This window comes from Pan troglodytes, chromosome 3 (assembly GCF_028858775.2).
Source record: "Pan troglodytes isolate AG18354 chromosome 3, NHGRI_mPanTro3-v2.0_pri, whole genome shotgun sequence".
In the NCBI taxonomy this organism is placed as follows: Eukaryota; Metazoa; Chordata; class Mammalia; order Primates; family Hominidae; genus Pan; species Pan troglodytes.
Genome location: NC_072401.2, coordinates 165,814,865 through 165,836,051, shown reverse-complemented (window position 1 = coordinate 165,836,051; position 21,187 = coordinate 165,814,865). Strand labels below are relative to the sequence as shown.

The window sequence follows — 21,187 nt, the reverse complement described above, 5'->3', positions numbered from 1 at the left end:
AAAAGGAATTTCTTTTCCTCACAGTTCTGGAGACTGGGACATCCAATATTGAGCACTGGAAGATTCGGTGTCTGATGAGGACCTACTTTCTGGTTCATAAATGTCTCTCTCTCACGGTGTCCTCACATGGTGGAAGGGAAGACATAACTCCCTTGGGTCTATTTTATAACATCATTAATCTCATTCATGAGGGCTCTGCCCTCAGGATCTAATAACCTCCTAAATATCTCACTCTCTGATACCATCACATTGGTAATTAGATTTCAATGTACGAATTTTGGAAGGACAAAAGCATCCAGACCTTAGCATTATTAACTATGATACTGCTTACAATTAAAGGATGAAGACTGGAACCTTAGTTGTTTGACCCCAGGAATGACTGAGACTTGATCTTGTTCAAATTTACAACATTAACTCAGGGAACATAGGTGTATAACACAGTGGTCTTCAAACTTTTTGACACCAGGGACCAGTTTCGTGGAAGACAGTTTTTCCACAGAATGGGGCAGGGATGGTTTTGGGATGAAACTGTTTCACCTCAGATCACCAGGTATTAGATTCTCATAAGGACTGCACAACCTAGATCCCTTGCATATGCAGTTCACAACAGGGTTTGTGCTCCTATAAGAATCTAATGCCCTGCTGATCTGACAGGAGGCGGAGCTCAGACAGTAATGCTGACTTGTCTGCTGCTCACTTCCTGCTGTGCAGCTCAGTTCTTAAAGGCCACAGGCTGGTACTGGTCCACAGCTTAGGGGTTGGGGATCCCTGGTATAGCAGATCCAACGCAAATGTGAGCTTATAATAAGGTTACTATGTACTGAGTTGAACACTTTGTACCAGGCAGTTGGAATTGTATATATGTAAATAATAATCATTTCAGGAGTGATTTTGGATACCAGAAGTTGTGGCCTGGAATTCATAAGATCTCTTGATGTACATTTTGGATTTCCTATTTTACATTCTTTCTTAACTTAAACTTGGTCCTGAATGAAGTATACTGTGTCTCATGTGCTTGATTGGCATTCTAAACTTCCAATGCAGAGTGGGAGGTGCAATGACTTTTGGGTGAAATGTATATATTTTATTATGTTAAGTATTTATTCATTGAGTCCTATTCATAATGTTTTTATTAAGAATGAATGTTAAATGACAAAAATTTTCAGAACTTATGGAGATGATCATGAAAGTTTTCTCCATAAGTATATTTACCTAATAAATTTTGTAGTCAATTTCCTGATATTGAGGCATTCTCTCACTTTACTAGAATAAACTCCCACCTTTGTAATGATGTTTTAAGTTTTTTATCATTCAGTTGAATTCTATTTTAAAATTTATTTTTATTTTTAATTTTTGTGGGTGAGTACATAGTAGGTCTATATATTTATGGGGCACATGTAATACAGGCATGCAATACGAAATAAGCACATCATGGAGAATGGGGTCTCCATCCCCTCAAGCATTTGTCCTTTGAGTTACAAACAATCCAATTACACTCTAAGTTATTTTAAAATATATAATTATGTTATTGACTATAGTCACCCTATTGTGCTATCAAATAGTAGGTCTTATTCATTCTTTGTATATATTCTTTTTTTTAAGTACACACTAACTGTCCCCACTTACCCTCCACCCTCCACTATCCTTCCTGGCGTTGGTAACAATCCTTCTACTCTCTGTGTCCATGAGTTCAATTGTTTTGATTTTTAGATCCCACAAACAAGTGAGAACATGCAATGTTTGCCTTTTTGTGCCTGGCTTATTTCACTTAAGATAATGATCTCCAATTCCAACCATGTTGTTGTAAATGACTGGATCTCATTATTTTTATGGTAGAATAGTACTCCGTTGTGTATATATAACACATTTTCTTTATCCATTTGTCTGTCGACGGACACTTATGTTGCTTCAGAATCTTAGCTATTATAAACACTGCTGCAGCAAACATGAGTGCAGATATCTCTTCCACATACTGATTTTCTTTCTTTTGGGTGTATACCCAGCAGTGGGATTGCTGGATCCTATAGCAGCTCAATTTTTAGTTTTTTGAGGAATATCCAAAGTGTTCTCCATAGTGGTTGTACTAATTACATTCCCACCAACAGTGTGCCAAGGTTCCCTTTTCTCCACATCCTCACCAGCATTTGTTATTGACTGTCTTTGAATATAAGCCATTTTAAGTGGCTTATATTTAAATTATATTTCATTGTAATTAAATTATATTTCATTGTAATTTTGATTTGCACTTCACTTATGATCAGTGATGTTGAGCACTTTTTCATATGCCTGTTTGTCATCTGTATGTCTTCTTTTGAGAAATATCTATTCAAATCTTTTGCCCATTTTTGATCAGATTATTACAATTTTTTTCCTATAGAGTTGATTGAGTTCCTTTTATATTCTGTTATTAATCCTTTGTCAGATGCATAGTTTGCAAATATTTCCTTCCATTCTGTGGATTGTCTCTTCACTTTGTTGATTGTTTCCTTTGCTGTGTGGAAGCTTTTTAACTTGATGTGACCTCATTTGTCCATTTTTGCTTTGGTTGCCTATGCTAGTGAGGTATTGCTCAAGAAATCTCTGCCCAGATCAATGTCCTGGAGATTTTCCCCAATGTGAAACTATGATTTGATTTTTATATATGGCGAAAACTAGGGGTCTAGTTTTCTTCTTCTGCATATGAATATCCAGTTTTTCCAGAACCACTTATTGAAGAGACTGTCTTTTCCCCAGTGTATGTTCTTGGCATCTTTGTCAAAAATGAGTTCACTGTGGTGTGTAGATTTGTTTCTGCATACTCGATTCTGTTCCATTGGTCTATATGTCTGTTTTTATGCTAGCACCATGCTGCTTGGTTACTATAGCTTTGCAGTACAATTTCAAATCAGGCAATGTGATTAAACCAGTTTTGTTCTTTTTGCTTAGGATAGCTTTGGGTATTCTGGGTCTTTTATGGTTCCATATAAATTTTAGGATTTAAAATTTTTATTTTTGTGAAGAATGTCAGTGGTAGAGATTGCACTGAATCTATAGATTGCTTTGGGTAGTATGGGTATTTTAACAATATTTATTTTTCTAATCCATAAACGTGGAGTATTTTTCCATCTTTTGGGGTCCTCTTCAACTTCTTTCATCAGTGTTTTACAGTTTTCATTATAGAGGTCTTTTACTTATTTGGTTAATTCCTAGGTACTTAATTTTGTGTGTGGCTATTGTAAATTGGATTACTTTTTAAAATTTCATTTTCACATTATTCACTGTTGGCATATAGAAAGGCTACTGGTTTTTCTATGTTCATTTTGTATTCTACAACTTTACTGAATTTGCTTACGAGTTCTAATAGTTTTCTTGTGGAGTCTTAAGGTTTTCCCAAGTATAAGATCTTATCATCTGAAAACAAGGATAATTTGACTTCTTCCTTTCCAGTTTGGATGCCATTTATTTCTTTCTTGAAATTCTTGAATTTCTTGAATTGCTTTCTTGTCTGATTACTCTAGCTAACACTTCCAGTACTTTGATGAATAACAGTGGTGATAGCGGGCATCCTTGTCGTGTTCCAGATGTTAGAGGAAAGGCTTTCAGTTTTTCAGTACTCAGTATTATACTTGCTGTAGGTCTGTTGAAGAGGCTATGTTGTCTGGGGTATATGCCCTGGGGTTCATCGTCTTGCGCCAGGAAAATTTAGGACACGAACACACACAAGAAGTTTAGGGGCAGAGATTAAATAGGCAGAAGTGAAGAGAAAGAGAAACAGCTCTCTCTAGAGAGAGAGAGGGGTCTCCCAGCAGAAAAGACTGGTGGGCAGTGGATGCGACAGGTTTTGTAGTCAGGTTTGAGGAAGCAGTGTCTGATTTATATAGGGCTCATAGATTGGTTCTATCAGGTATGATGTTTACATAGCATGCGGGAAGGGTGGCCGCCCCACCCTAATCTTATTATACAAATGGGCTTTCCAGTTGATCAGCACTATCTTATATGCTCCTTACTGTACATGCGGCTGACAAAGAGAAGGAAAGATGGAGCCGCCATCTTGAACATTATTGGCACAAATGCCAATATCTATGTCTGCAGCTTGAATTTACAGGCTACTCTTCCTTAGAAAGGAAAATAAGTTGGGGCTGCTTTTCATTAAAAGGAAAATCTTACTGAGGACTTCCGTATCCTCACTATCTGGCTAAGTAAATTTTTCTTAACTCTTGTATCACTGTCATAAATAGCTTTTATTATGTTGAGGCATGTTCCTTTTATCCCCAGTTTTTTTAGGGTTCTTATTATGGAGGGATGTTGAATTTTATTAAATGCTTTTTCAGCATTGATTGAAATGGTCATATGGTTTTTGTCCTTCATTATGTTGGCATGGTGTATCACATCGATTGATTTGTGTATGTTGAACCATACTTGCATCCCTGGGATAAATCCCACTTGGTCATGATGAATATCTTCCTAATGTATTGGTGATTTCAGTTTGCTAGTATTTTGTTAATGATTTTTGCATCAATGTTCATCAGAGATATTGGCCTGTAGTTTCATTTTTTTTAATGTGTCTTTGTCTAGTTTTGCTATCAGGATAATACTGATGTTGTAGAGTGAATTTGGAAGTAATCTCTCCTTCTCTAGTTTTTGAATAGCTGGAGTGGGGTTGATATTAGTTCTTCTTTGAATTTTTGATGGAATTCAACAGTGAGGGCAACAGATCCTGCGCTTTTCTTTCTAGGAGACTTTTTACTAGAGTTTTGATCTTGTTACTGGTTATTGGTTTGATATGGTTTGGCTGTGGCCCCACCCAAATCTCATGTTTAATTGTGCTTCCCATAATCCTCACATGTCATGGGAGGGACCTGGTGGGAGGTAATTGAATCATGGGGTTGGATTCCCCCATGCTATTCTCATGACAGTGAGTGAGTTCTCATGAGATCTGATGGTTTTGTAAGGGTTTTTTCCCCCTTTGCTCAGCACATCTCTCTCTGCTGCGTTGTGAAGAAGGACGTGTTTTCTTCCCCTTCCACCATGATTGTAAGTTTCCTGAGTCCTCTTCAGCCATGCAGAACTATCAGTCAATTAAACCTCTTTCCTTTATAAATTACCCAGTCTTGGGCTGTTCTTTATAGCTGCATGAGAATGGAGAATACAGGTCTGTTTCAGGTTTTGGATTTTTTCCTGGTTCAATCTTGGTAGGTTGTATGCATCTAGGAATTTGTCCATTTCTTCTAGATTTTCCAATTTTTGGCAGATAATTGCTCATAGTAGCCACGGACGATCCTTTGAGCTTCTGAAGTATCACTTGTAATATTTCCTTTTTTATTTCTGATTTTATTTCAATCTTATCTCTTTTTTCTTCAACTGGCTAAAGGTTTGTAAATTCTTTTTAACTTTTCAAAAAAACAACTTTTTGTTTCCTAGATATTTTTTATTTCCTTTATTTCAAATTTATTTATTTCTGTTCTGATCTTTATTATTTCTTTTCTTCTACTAATTTTGGGTTTGGTTTGCTCTTGTTTTCTAGTTATTCAAAATGCATCATTAGATTATTTAAAGTTTTTTTCTCTTTTTTGATCTAGGCACTTATAGCTATCAACTTCCCTCTTAGTACTGCTTTTGCTATATCCCATAGGTTTTGGTATGTTGTGTTTTCATCATCACTTGTTTTAAGAAAATGTTTTATTTCCTTCTTAATATCTTTATTGACCCACTGGTCATTCAGGAGCATATTGTTTAATTTCCATGGATTTGCATCATTTTCTAAATTCCTCCTGTTATTAATTTCTAGTTTTATTCGGTTGTGGTAAGAGAGGATGCTTGATATTATTTCCATTTTTTGGTATGTTTTAAGACTCATTTTGTGACTTAATGTATAGTCAGTCCTTAAGAATGATCCACGTGCTGAGGAAAAGAATGTGTATTCTGCAGTTCTTCGATGAAATGTTCTGTAAATATCTATTAGATCCATTTAGTCTATAGTGCAGATTAAATCTGATATTTCTCTGTTGATTTTCTATCTGGAAAATCTGGTCAGTGCTGAAAGTGGGTTGTTGAAGTTGCCAGCTATTAATGTATTGGGCCCTATCTCTCTCTTTAGCTCTAATAATATTTCTTTTATGTATCTGGGTGCTCCAGTGTTGGGTGCATATATATTGAAAATTGTTAGATTATCTTCCTGAGTTGGCCACTTTGTCATTATATAGTGACCTTTTTTGTCTCTTCTTACTGTTTTGCCTTGAAGTCTGTTTTGTCTAAGTGTAGCGACTCCTGCTCTCTTTTGGTTTCCATTGGCATAGAATATCTTTATCTATCCCTTGATTTTCAGCTTTGTGTGGGTTAAGTTCTATTTGATAATATTTTATTTATGATTTTTTATAACTGAATATATCAGGTTGATCTGTAGTTTTTTTAATAGTGCAGTTTAATCAAATTTAGTTATCTGTTATATATTCACTTCATAAAAATAATGTATAAGTGATCTTTTATGTGTTATCAGGAACAATTTAAATACTATTGGCATTGTTAGGTCTATGAATGATTGATTTCATTTGTGAAAAAATCTAAGTCTTGTTCTTTTGTGCATGGTATTTATTTTATAACTTTTTATATTTTCTTTTTGAAAATTGATCCATTTTAAGCTTTTTTTCTCTGCTGTGGACAACTTTTGTAAATTGTATTTTTCTATAAAATTACCTGCTTTAGCCTTAGTTTCAAATTTATTTGTATAAACTTGTGCGAAAAGCCTTAGGATTTTTAAAACATTATTAGTTTCAACGATTCAAAGGTTATTCCACTTTTGTTAATTCTCAGTTGGTGTCATTTTGATTTATTTATTTTATGTATTAGTTTGGCTCATGTTTTTATTAATTGTCACCAAACATAATTATTAATCTTTAAAATTTTTAACCTAAATTTTTGTGTTATCTTTACTTTTTATTTCTTTTGCTTTCTTTTGGTTTACTTTATCTCCTAGCTTTTTGATTTAATATTTGATTTAATATTTAATATTTTTTTCATTTATATTGACCTTTGTATTTATTATTTGTATTTCTTATTTGTATTTCTTTATTTGTATTTATTTGTATTTCTTTTGATTATTGCTTATACTATATAATCCTATAGATTCTGACAGTCTAAGTTTTCATTATCATTATTTTTTGAGATATTTTAATTTTGATTTTAATTATCCCTTCAAATCTAGAATTGTACAAAAGAAATTTTTAAAATTTGAAGAAGAAAGAAACTTTAATAAGCTTTGTATTAAGTTTTAGTTTTATTGCATTGTGACTGGGGAATACTGTGTTTCATTCATACTTTAGGATATTTACTAAGGATTTTTTAGGGTCTAATGTGTAGTCAATTCTTATTTATTTGAAGAAGATGTGCCTTCCATTTTTGGTATGCAAAAAACCTTAATGTGTTATGTTGTTTAGGTTATCTTTATCCTTATATATTTTAATAAATTTTTCCCACTTATTTCTTGGTGGGAGAGTCCCGTATTATATTTTTTTCATTGAATTTATTCTCATATCTACTTGAGTTTGTAATTTTTAACGGTAGTTGTGGTGTTATATTATTGGATACTTATAACTCTTATATCTTTATTGTGACTTTTTCTTTCAGCTTTATAAATTGTTGTTACCTGTTTTAGTGTTTTTGGACCTGAATTTTACTTTCTTATTTCAGAATTGAAAGCTACTATGTTTGTTTAGCATTTAATTTGATTTGCATTTACTGTAATACCTTCATACATATTTATGTTTTGCTTTTCTTAATCAATATTGTTTAGCTATGGCTCCTGTATTAAGAATAGAATTGAATTTTATTTTGTGAAAAAAGATATATTAAACTGGACATTTATATGATTGATATCATATATTTGGTCTGAGCTTTGTCTTATAAGCTTAAATGGGTGTATTATATTATATATTACTGTTTTCTATATTAGATTTTCTCCTTGCTCTATTTTGTATTTCTTTTGATATTTATCAAACTTTGCAGTTTATTTATATGTTTATACAAATAATATCTTTATAAATATATATTTATATCTTTTTCCACTTTCTTTTAACTTTGTATGTTTCTATTAGGAAATCTGTGGTCACTTTTAATTTTTTTGTTAATAATTTCTTTTTGCTGTATGCCCATAAGATTTTTTGTAATCCCCAAAATCTAATAATTTTAATAGAATATTAAGTTCTGTCTTGGGGTTTACTGTTTTCCAAAGTACAAGTTAATGTTTTCCATATAAAAATATTTGTTTTTAGTTTCTGGAATATTTGACTGAAGTATTTATTTAAAATATTATGTCTTTTCCATTGTTTGTTTTTTTGTTAGTGACTTTTTGAGTGACTTCAATTATATGCATTTTGGGTTGTTTGTTCCTTTTTATCTCTTTGCTTAAACTTTCTTTTTCTATACTTACAATTATGAGCACTAATTGATGTTATCTGTATTCTATCATTAATAAAAATCACTTCACTGATCTCACTTATGTGTTTTTTAATTTACCTCTGAATAGATTTATAACTATCAGTGCTGATTTTTGTTGTTGTTGTTTTGAGATGGAGTCTTGCTCTGTCACCCAGGCTGGAGTGCAGTGGTGGATCTCGGCTCACTGCAACCTCCACCTCCCAGGTTGAGGTAATTCTCCTGCCTCAGCCTCCTGAGTAGCTGAGATTACAGGTGCCCACCACCATGCCCACCTAATTTTTGTATTTTTAGTAGAGATGGAGTTTCTCCATATTGGCCAGGCTAGTCTTGAACTCCTGACCTCAAGTGATCCGCCTGCCTCGGCCTCCCAAAGTGCTGGGATTACAGATGTGAGCCACCGTGCCCAGCTTCAATGTTGATTTTAAGTGTTTATTTACATGTTCATTACATGTTATTGAATGTTTTATAATTATGTCACAATTGTGCTATGGAATATGGGTAGTTTTATTTTATATTCTTATTGATCTTTATTCATTGGAAAGAGATTCAGGTTTAAGTAACTGAAATTTTGTTATAGAAATCAGAAATCTGTAACTCAATTATTTATGACAGCCTCAATGCTTATGTGTTCTACATTGAATTTTCTACATTCAAGGTTTTAAAGGTTGATACATTTGATAGTCTTTTTACAGACAGCTGTTTCTCATAATTTCAGTGTTGAGAAGGTACATTTTATTTGGCAAATGGTATTGAAGACATTTGAGTACATTCTGAGAAACACTTTTGAAGTATTTGGCAAATTACTACTGTAGATATTTTACAGAACTTCAATAAGTGTCATGCTAGATTTTAAAGAATCACTTAATGTTTTTAGTTCCTGATTGGCCGATTTCTCATTAACACATATTTTTATTAGCTTTAGTAAATATCAATTGGGTGTGTTACATAGCTACCTTTATCGTCACCAAATTGAATGCATCATCCTGAAACTTGCTCTTCATACTTTGTCCATGGACAGAAGTTTCAGCATCACCTAGGAACTTACTAGAAATGCAGAATTTACAGCCCAATTCAGATCTAATGAAGCCAAATCCACCTTTTAAAATGTTCCTAGGTAACTTGTATTTCCGTTAAAAAGGGATAAGCCTTGACCTAAAATAAGAAGAAAGTTATCTTTTGTTATTACAAAAATTTATATTCAAGCAGAAATTATTCTATTGTTTATTTATTTATTTGAGACTGCATATCACTCTATCACCCAGGCTGGAATGCAGTGGTGCGATCTCGGCTCACCGCAACCTCTGCCGTCCAGCTTCAAGCGATTCTCCTGTCTCAGCCTCCCAAGTAGCTGGGATTACAGGCATGCACAACCACGTCTGGCTAATTTTTGTATTTTTAGTAGAGACAAGGTTTCACCATGTTGGCCAGGCTGCTTTCAAACTCCTGACCTCAAATGATCTACCCGCCTTGGCCTCCCAAAGTGCTGGCATTACAGGCGTGAGTCAGCACGCCCAGCCTATTCTATTATTTAAAAGAGACATTGATTTGGCATATTTATATGGATTTTAACTTTGTATAAAAGATGGGCTAACAATAGAATTCATAGTCAATTATGTCTTCTTAGTTTTGGAATTTTCTACTTGGGATAAGTTAGCATCAATGTCAAGAGATCTAGCCATTCTTTTATTTTTCCTAATTTAAATGGTATGCATACACACACACACATTTGTTTCTTGTGTATTTTTTTCTCTACAACAGTGTTGTCTGATAGCACTTTCTGGAAATGCTTTCTATGTGTGGTGTTCAGGATGATAGTTACTAGCAACATGTGACTGAGTAATTGTAATTATTAAGAAGCTGAGAATTTAAAATTTGATTTAATTTTAACTACTTAAATTTAAATTTACACGTGGCTAGTGGCTACTGTATTAGACAACAAAACTCTTGTAACACAAACTAGAGACTGTGGCCTGCTTTTATATGGCCCTTGAGCTAACAATGCTTTTTCTCTTTTTAAAGGATTGTAAACACACACACAAGCACACACTTGTGCACATAAATACATGCAAATGAAGAAGAATATTCAGTGCAATGGAGTGGCCTGCAAATCCTAAGACAGTTAGTTATTTGCCCTTAATGAAAAAGTTTGCAGACTCCTGCCCTAAAATGTTAATTTTATTTAGTACAGCCTGCATAGTTAGTTAGGAAATAAATTTAAAAGCAGATATTTTGGAAAGTATGCTATTTTCTAGCATTCTAGAATTTATATATTTATTATGATGATATGTTACTATTAAGAAATCTGTAAATGTTTTGCATGACAGTTTTGAGATTTTAGTGATATGAAGGCCTTAATTTAACTTTCCCATTAACTATTATAATAATATTATAATAATGCTTTATTTCATGTTTATGGTTGATAAATTATCAATATCATCTAAAGTTTGATGAAGTAAAGATAAGTTATTTAGATTTTAAACCTTACAAAAAAAGATCAGTGATAGCCAAAGAAAGTTTTTCTCTATTCTAAAGTATTCATAATTAGAGATAGGAGAGCAAATTTTAAAATTTGGAATTCCTTAGAATTGTCTTTTATGTACCTTCTACTGAAATCTGTTGCTTTCTGTGTGTATCTGTGGGAACTATGACATCTTCCAAATCTTTGAATTATTTTCTTTCTAGATTTTGAATTTTAAGAATCCATTAAAATTGTATCTTATTGTTTCATCTCCTGGAAAATTTTCTCAGAAATATTTATTTTAAGGTATTGAAAAATTTGAATTATCAGATTCATAATATTTATAATTTGTTATACCAAACTTACACCATAAGCTGTATCCAAAATAATTTGAATAACATTTAGCATTTCTTTTATTCAAAATGACTTGACTCATTTCTGCAATGTCTCTTCAGTTTTGTATATAGTTTCTTAAATGATGTGTCACATTACTTGATGCCAATGTTTGTAGTCTGAATAAATATTCTTTCACAATATTATCAAGTTTTACTATGGTCTCTGCCAAATGCAGAAAATTTCCATTATCGCTCTCATAAACTTTCTTGGATGATCTTCTGAACACATTTGCCTTGCCAAAATCAAAATTATGTATATTATATGTTCAACAACAACATGCCATATCTTCATTTAGTCTCTATTCTTCAACAAAAGTAGTTACTGATTTTTCCAAATTAGACTTTAATTATAAATATCTAACACTGTGATTGCTGTCCAGTTTATTTTATTCATGTTTCCTCATTGCTCATGACTGATTATTGCCCATTCTTAAGTAATGGTTTATGTTTTTTATCCCTGAAGAAATTGAAAACATATATAAGACCCTTTGTATGCCGAGAACATATGAGTTTTTTCATCTGAAAAATATCAGAATAAAATAACCACCCTCAAACTTCCTACTGCTCTGTCTTTTGTAAATTTAAACTTTCTTATATAAGATGCAAAATTTTCAGCAAGAGTGGCTCATTGCTGAATATTTAAAAATACGTCCACCTTCTGAGATTGTAAGGGGACACATTTCATTTGATGATTCTTCAGAACTTGTTTTTGTCTGCTAGATTTTCTTGAAGGTCAGTAGTCATTGACATGGAAGTGGGAGATAATTTCATGTGCCATTCCATCAGTGACGATTTGTACTATATTCTGCTAAAATTAATAGCTCTGAAGTGTTTTCCTCTGCCTTTTTTTTTTTTTTGGTAATTCACTCTGAATTCTCCAAAATTTTTGCAATGTTCCAAACATTGTATTGTGTGTGTGTAGTTTCCCTTTTTTTTTCTTGTCTCAATACTATTTATCATAATAAAATAAGCTGTTTCAATAGTTATCTTCTGATTATTTCATTGTAAATCTTATTGCATTTATTGTACTTAGGAAAAATAGCAAAATATAACATAATATAATATAATACTTATAAACTGGGATAAAGCAAATTTTAACACAGCATTTAATTTTATACTGATTAAATTTCTGCACTAAATATTAACAATTCCTGTCATTTAAAGAATGGGTCATTATATAAAAATCGTTAAGCCTTCATTAATACTTATTTTTGAATTATTAATGGGTAAATGCTAATTGCGTTTATGTAATTCATATCATACTGGAAGCATCTTTTACTTAAACAGGGAACTCAGAAAAACCTTAATGTTACAATAAACAATAAGAAAATAATGTGAATGGCAATAAAAATATATTAAATATAACCAGTGCATTAAGTTCAATGAGATATGTTTTTATTTTTATGAATATACATATATGTATACATACATATAACAATAGTTGTTTGGTTAATCATTTCATTTATTGATATATGGATAGATAAATCGACTGATAGGTAGATAAACATATGTTTTGAAGCTCAGCTACTTGTTCAGAAGCACAGGTTATATATGTTATTAAATCGACACTGATTTTCGATTCACAAATCTTTAGTTTACCAACTTGTCCCTCCTTTATAAGCCCCAGTGGAATGATGTTTATTGACCCTATTATAATGGAATCCTTTATCCCCTCTACTGGAAGTTTGCTTTAATAAATATGCAAGTCTCCTATTTTGGGGTTAAACAGTTATCGTTTTTATATAAAAATTAAAATGATGTTTAAAATGAGTGGGTCACCCTGAGAAGTGTTGTGCTCAATTTGAATAACCAAAGCAGTCCAGTATTTCACTTTTTACTTACATCCTTGTTCTTTCCAAAATAATATGCAATGAGTCAAGGGAGATTGTGTTGAAAGATAAATCTCATGTCTAATGGTTATGCACCATCTGTTGCTTAAATTTTGACATACCCCCTACCCCTCCCTGAATAATTTATTTATCAGATAGACGTACCTATACAACTATTTATTAGATTTTTCTCACGATTCACCTAAGTCATTCATACAAAGAGATTTTTGGCACCCACCTCACCAAATGCCCAAATAGGTAATAACGCCAGTGCTAACCACAGTTTAGAGCTCCCTCCTTTCCGCAGATACATAAATATGCATCTTTCTTTCCTCTTTTTCTTTATCTCTCCCTCCCTCTCTCTTTTCCTTTCTTTCTCCCTTTCCGTATTGTCTTTCATGCCATATTACACAAAAGGATGTAAATGTTAGAAAGGTACGTATATAGACAGAAAGCATCAGGCTATTAAGCTTTCAAAAGGCCATGTGGGGAACCTAAAATCATGAAGCAGTAGAATAAATAATCCTAATCTCTTTCATCCAACCAATGACAACATATGTTTGGAGTTTCTTGTTCCTGTTTGTTTTCATTATGCTAATGCACCCAATGATATTTCATAATACCTTGTATTTGGAACTTGGATTTTAGTATACCAATTTCATTAAACTACATAATATGTAAAAATAAAGTCCATTGAAATAGAGAATGTTCCAAGTTATTCAACTTAAATAAGCAAAACTGCAGGTAGCCACAGTTAAAGCTGGAAGACAGTGGCCTCACTATCCTGAGCCAAGGAAAGATATCATTCTTTAATTTGTCAAATTTATTTGCAATTGTTTAATGGGTATTTGATTGGTAATATCTTATTTTCAGAATTTGAAAATACATAATTTATTTAAAAATTGTAATACATAATTTATTAAAAAACAGTGAAAGTGGAAATAATAACAATGACCTATTTTAAAAATTGTGTTGATAAACATTTAAAAATTAATGGAAATTTTCATGGTTCTATGCAATGTATTCTTTTCTTGTAGAAATATTTTGTTGTTGTTTTTGTTGTTTCTCTAACTGATCTGATTTTTCATTTGTTGTATATAGTGTGAATTTAGTTTTCTCACCTTATGTGGTTACAATGTGTTCCCAGTGTCAGCGGTTGACTTTTATATATCAACTTATTAATTCTATAAGCAAACTCATTTTATATAACTATTATACAATTTCTGCTTTAGCTCTATGTACATTGACTTCATAAACAGATACAACTCTGATATGAAAATGTCATGTTTTCTCTGCAACTACAGTGCTACTGTATACATTCTTTGAAAAAATGATCAATAATATCCCCTATTACTTTAGTTTGTTAAGATACTTTCTTGTGATCATTCTACATGCAGAAAAAGAATATGGAGAGATTTTAAGATATGGATGCCAGCTCATTATACACACAATTGTATCCTTAGCCCTTTCAACTAAACAAAGGCAATTTAGTATTGTAGCCATGTATGTCTTCTATTGAGTGGATCCTAAAACAAGAGATAAAATAGTTGGCGTTGTTTTATACAAAGGGATAATAGAGGTAATGAAGTACATGGCTTGTGGATATTTCCTCCTGATGTGCTGCTTAGATTACATAAGGATCCAAAAGTGAAGCTGTTGCTTATCCTCCAATCACCGCATCCTTTTACTCATCCTCATTATGTTCAAAACTTTGAGGCAAATTCAGACTGTATTTTTATCAAACAACTAGATCAAATTGAAACCAGATATTCTAGTTTGACTTTTAAAATTTTGCCTCTGTCTTTGGAGAGGTTCCTGAGTGTCTTACATTGTTTGGCAGCACATAAATGGCTCAAATAACCCTTCTTATCTTATGCCAGAAGAGATTATTTTGAAATTCCCTATTAGAAAATAAAACTTCAGTTTATTTCTTATTATGAAATATGTAGATATTTTGCAACCATACAGAAATTTATATAAATTATTTCACATGATCTGAATATTGGCAGAAATGAAATTAAGAACAGTATTATATTTTAAAGACTACTTACATAGGCCCAAAATTTCTACAACATTTGTGTGGTCTTTCCATTATACAAACCGTAGTTTCCTTATGGTCATTTTTAAGCTTGGCCTTAACATTAATTTAATTTTCGTTTCAGGAAATGTACCCCAAAAGAACTCTGAGAGAATATACTCAACTGTCCTGCTGTGATTAAACAAGACTGCTGTATTTTGTAAGTTCATCTATTTTTATCTTTATTCTTTAAATAAAGAAGACTTTCCACAGCAGAAAATCCCTTTTCTCATTTGGAATTAGAGTTTAATTTTGTTTTAATGGAAGGCTTAATTGATTTTATTTTTTTCAAACTTTGTTTTACCTTAATTTTATTCAGTCTCAATGAATAATGAAAAGGCATTTCTTTCTTAGATTAACTCTGTTTCCTTGTATCTATTGGGCAATATTTTAATGACTTGTGATAAGAATCTTATTATTTGGTAAAAGGGCAGTGCTATCAGTAATGCTGGCTTGACCTTGGCAAATATATTGGTAATTATAGTACCTCTGTTTCAGTGAACAAATACATTTGATTTTACCTGTGGAAACTGGCTTTATGAAGGTAGCTAAATACTGACCATCTTTAGGATACAGAGTAATTTTATCTTGTTACTAATACTTGGATTATACATTCAAGGATTATCATATTCATCATGATGAGATATGCACTATATGAGTTTGATATATTAGGATATCACATTTATTTTGCTCTATATGATTTAGATGGATTAGAATATAACACTTATTTATTTCACATGACCCAGAGCAACCAAAGGCTATTGTGTAGAAAATCAAGAATGACATTAAATTGAATGTTTCCTGAACCTTCAAATTTATGATCCTTCTCAGTATCTCAAAGTTGAAATTTTGCTATGTCAGTTTCTGAAACGCAATATAAAGCAAATAGATGTTCCCCTCCTTTACAAACTGCTTTCTGATATTGAGATAAAATAGTCCCTTTGCCCATAAGTAGTTTCCTATGACAGACACAGTAGGTTAAGAGAATGTAATACAAGTCATTTATTTTGACACTTGCACACTTGCAGCTTTTTTTTTTTTTTTTTGGCTTTTCATTGAAGCAGACTTTTTTTCACAAGAGAAAAAAATATGATTGTATCGCCTTATAGTAAATGAATGGAGGGATCGACTAGATGAAAAAAAGGATCTAAATTTCTGAATTTAGTGGCATAATAGTCGTTACAAGTGCCCTTCATCAGAGTATTTTTATTACCCCAGTATTTTGAACAACTTAAGTGCTGAGTATGGTAACATAAAGAACACACTTAAGAGTTAGAATAGATTTTAGAAATTTTTCCAGTAATTCTAAGGGCATAAATTAGTTCAAAAAAATCTTGAAATTGGCGAAGAATCGCATAAAAAGGGGAAACTTTGGAAAGACAAATTTTAACATATATTGTGAAGCAGAAATAAAGATTATATAAGAGATTTACAAAAAATAATTATGTTAAACTTAAAGGGTGCCCCAGTGGTTTCATTTTGTTTCAAATTCTATCCATTTACATTATTATTTTTCCCCAAGGAAATAATCGAGTTTTTCCCCTAAAAAAACCTCATTTAGTAAGAATCAATTCTCAATTTGTTAAATAAGTAATCATTTAGCTACCTATGTGTGTGTGTGTGTGTGTATACATATATATATATATATATATATATATATATATATATATATATATCTCCAATTCCAATGGGTTTTTTAAAATTTTCAAATAACAACAACATTAAAACTTAAAAATTGTACATTAATAGGAAACTTCTGTTGAATGTTTCCATGTATCAGCTCCTAAGTGTGAACAATGGCAAAGAGATTTGGTGTTGCATATGACCTGTGCAGTTCTATCAGTGGTGAATTTACATTTTCTTTTTTTTTCTTTTTTTTTTTTTTTACTTTTATTTTAGGTTCAGGGGTATGTGCGAAGGTTTGTCACATAGGTAAACTCTTGTTCTGGGGGTTTGTTGTACAGATCATTAGGATTTCACAACAAGTCTGTTTCCTCTTTACTGCATTCACTCTCTACAGGTCTGAGAAACCCAAGTTGGGTATCATGTAGGAGTTATTAGAGCTTAGATTAGTAAAATCCAGGAATGATTTTTAAAAGTCAAGAAGAAATGTTATCTTGCTTTGGTCACGCGCTTCTTGATTACTCTGAATGCTTGTGGTTGAGTCAGCTAATGAAGAATCTGGAATATGTGGGAAAGGTGCAAGGAGAAATAAAAATTATGATGAAGAATTCTCAGTAATCATGTCTCTGATAAAAAATTAAGGAAATAGAATACTTGCATTTGAAAAAGAAGACATAGTGAGATAATTATTCTTCTTCATGTACTGTATATGAGAGATCTTATAGAAAAGGTGGCCAATTCTTTGTTTTGTAATGATTTTTTAAAAAGTATAATAAACCTGGACTGTTATTAGTGTAGATTTTCAAGCTGTGAGAGTTTTTAAGCACAGAAATAACTGAAGATAGCACTTTGAAAATCCCTTCTTTTGAGAGACCTTTAAAGTAAAACAGATCTTATCTTGGACTGTCTGGGGGACGAAAGTGCTCATTAATCCAACATGAAATCTTTTAAACCTAGGATTATATGATCATAAATTAGTTACTATTTTACATTCTGTAAATAGGTCATTAGCTTTATCACTTCAATCAACAGTGGCTTTGCTTTTCTGGAACCATACAGAGGAGAGAGTAACTGGTTTCACAAAGCATCTCACGCTCAACTATGGTCCCAGTCGAATAATTGTCCAGTTTTCGATGGAGAATTAGTACAGTTCTCTCTAAAGGTTTAAGAGATGATTAAAATAGACCCCTTGCTTTTGGAATGGGAATTGCCCTGGGAGCTGAACTAATTTCCTCTGGTTATAATAGATTTAAACAAATGTTTTAATAAGCACTTTTAAAAATCACAGCTATCTTATGCTGCCCACTATTGCCATTCTCTTAAGAGAGGATTATGCTTCACAAGGTAATACCTATAAAAAGAGACTATTTTTCTTGTATTTTAAATTAGCAATTTTAGCTTAGAAATAACTCTACTTTCTGGTTATAATGCTAGTTATTTTTATAGACTTTCTTTTTCCAGAAACTTTGTAGAGATAAAATTAACATTATATTTTTCCAAGTTTTTTTTTAATTTAAGAAATTCAATCAAATGAATATTTCTGCCAAAAACTGTGAGGAATAGAAGTGCCAAATATGACCACTGCTTCTAAATTGCTGTAATCTCATTGTGGAGAAAATTCATTTATATAAAAATTAAATGTGGGATTCCAGTTAGTTATAAGTGCAGACTATGTTATAAGTCTTTGCTCTTTCACAACACCTTAAACTGATCCTTTGCATGTCATGTGTGTATTCAAAGGGATGTAGAAAAAAACAATGAATGAATGAATGAATTCTGCAGTCATTCAGAGAATAATGTAATTAAATTTTGAACACAAAATACAGGTAAAACTTAGTCAAAAATCATTATTACAGATAGAATAAAATAAAAACAGCAGGCTTGACTTAGGAACTTACTTAGTATATAATGTTACATATATGCTTTAAAGGTATTGAAATCCTCATCAGAGAGAATTTTATTAATAGTGGGGAGCAACGCTAAGGAGATAAGGTTGCTTTAAGCCACGAAAGGTCTTGATTCCATGTTAGGCAGCCTATACTTTGTTCAGGGATAGTCACAAGAGACAGTTCAATGAAATGCTATTCTATCACTTTCTGATAAATTGATATAAGAAAAAAAGGTAAGACAAATCAAAGATTATGTCAAATTTCAGACTCTGAATAACTGCAAAGTCATGTAGCGAACTGATGAATGGAAATATAAAACTTAAGAAAGAGGATGGAGGAGGTGGAGGGGGTAGTTTATGTGAATGATTCATGGAGTGAGATTTTCCAATTTTTGAAATATCCTGAACTTATTTTCCAAGGCTTCCCTTTTTCCAACTTTTTAATCTCAAACCTATTCTCTTTTTTTGTATTATCGACATTTTGATAGTAAAATAAATAGTTCATTTGTATTCTTTTTCATTTTATACTGTTACTGCACTTCTAGATTATCTAAAAGTGAATTTTTAAGTGAGTAAACACTTACTTAAATGTTGAGAGAAATAGAAATTAATATCTCAGGCCAGGCATGGTGGCTCATGCCTATAATCCCAGAACTTTGAGGGGCAGAAGTGGGTGGATTACTTGAGCCCAGCAGTTCCATACCAGAATGGGCAACATGGTGAAACCCTGTTTCTACTAAAAATACAAAAATAAGCAGAGCGTGGTGGTACTTGCCTGTAGTTTCAGCTGCTTGGGATGCTGAGTGGGGAGAGGACTGCTTGAGCCCAAGAGGCAGAGTTTGCAGTGAGACAGGATTACACCACTGCACTCTAATCTGAACAACAGAGTGAGATTCTGTCTTAAAAGTGAATAAGAAAAGAAATTAATATCCCGTAACCTATTTTTGATCTATTTTACCACTATGTCTTTTCAATATGTCATTATATGTGTTTAATGTTGTTAAATATTATCCAATTTAAAAATTGTGACTGATAGGAAAAATGTGTACTGTGAGTCAAAAACCACTGATATATGACAAATGGCACTAACTAGGGAAGTACAAAATTAGACAGATAATTTTTTTATCAAAATAAAACGTGTTGGAGAGAATTATAGCATTTTAGCACATAGCTTTGTATTTGTTATACTCTCCTTGTCTAAAAGAAAGGATAGCAGTTCATCAAGAGAAATATTTTTCTCCTTTAGGTTTTATGAAGATGCTGATGCATTTAAACAACATAATAGCCTGTATCCTCAATACGACTTTGTAAACTATAGCAAAGATCTTCTGCATATGGTTGTTTCTTGTATCAGCCTTTGATAGACACCTTGGACAAAATTTAAATGCAATTACTCCGGGAACCAAAGTGATTATGACAGCATTCTGATTATCTGGAAACACAGGGAAAAAGTCTAAAGAGTCTTAAGGAGTAAATGGTTGGCAGCTTATTCCTTAGACAATTATCTTGACTATCAACTATCTCCAGCAGGCTTAAAATAGGAGTTTTAGGGCAGACAACTCATAAATGAGGTTTTAATGAGAATGTGAAAGGCAGGCATTTTTCATTCATGACTGAAAAAGCACCTCTATGCTGTAGATACCAACCATGTTGAAAACAAAGACATTTCATTGTGAAAGTTGAATGACTTTATTCATTTAGGCAACACATATTCTTATTTAGCCTGTATTGCTGGCAATTCTACTTATCACCGGAAGTTGGAAGTACCTGTGTGCAGGATTAAATTTGTTTTTGTCAGGAAGGAACTCTAAATGTTTAAATGAATGCTAAAAGGCTATCTAAAAGTTGGATATGTCTATGAGAAGATTTGGACAGGTCTTGGAGATATACCACATACCGTCAAAAGCAAAACCTTGAGTTGACTCTCTTAATGAGTTTAGATTGATCCTCTATTGTAATTAATCTGCCAGGTGAATGTGGTTTCTAAATAGATTTATGCAAAATGTGCACGTTTCTCTTGCTATTGTTTTAACCTATGTTCTATACTAGGTAGTTATGAAAGTTTCATTATTTGGAATAAAGCTCTTAACACCTCTGAAGAGGAAATGCTTGCTATATAACATAAGTTTGAATGAATAAGTGTAAAAATTAGAAGTCTTTAAAAGGAAAATTCAGTTTCTTTTCAGTTAGAGAGATTCATTTATGGAATACGGATCAATACAGAGACTATCAGTTACCAAAATGATGAAATTTTATTTATTTATTCCTTCTCATGAACTGTGGCTGTTTTCTTTGCTGATTACAAGAGATACACTTATTTCTTCTTCCTTGTTCATAATTATTATCACTTGCATCTTTTCACATCCATAATAGAAAATATAACAAAATTAAAAAGTATTAGATTCACAATTTTCACAGCTTTTAAAGGCATTTATACATATATTTTTGATATTATGACCTCAGAGAACAATATTAACAAAATTTTCTTTTGAATAATATATTTTA

At 32.1% G+C, this 21,187-nt stretch overlaps 1 protein-coding gene across 5 annotated transcripts in view; it reads left to right on the top strand.

The window, feature by feature from the left end:
- Window positions 1-21,187, top strand: part of MARCHF1 (membrane associated ring-CH-type finger 1) — an 841,310-nt gene that overhangs the window by 250,152 nt on the left and 569,971 nt on the right. For all 5 annotated transcript variants that reach the window (XM_063809980.1, XM_054683467.2, XM_054683471.2 and 2 more), the window contains exon 2: window positions 15,257-15,331. The gene's annotated coding sequence lies outside the window, so the exon portion shown is untranslated. The remainder of the gene's footprint in view (window positions 1-15,256; window positions 15,332-21,187) is intronic.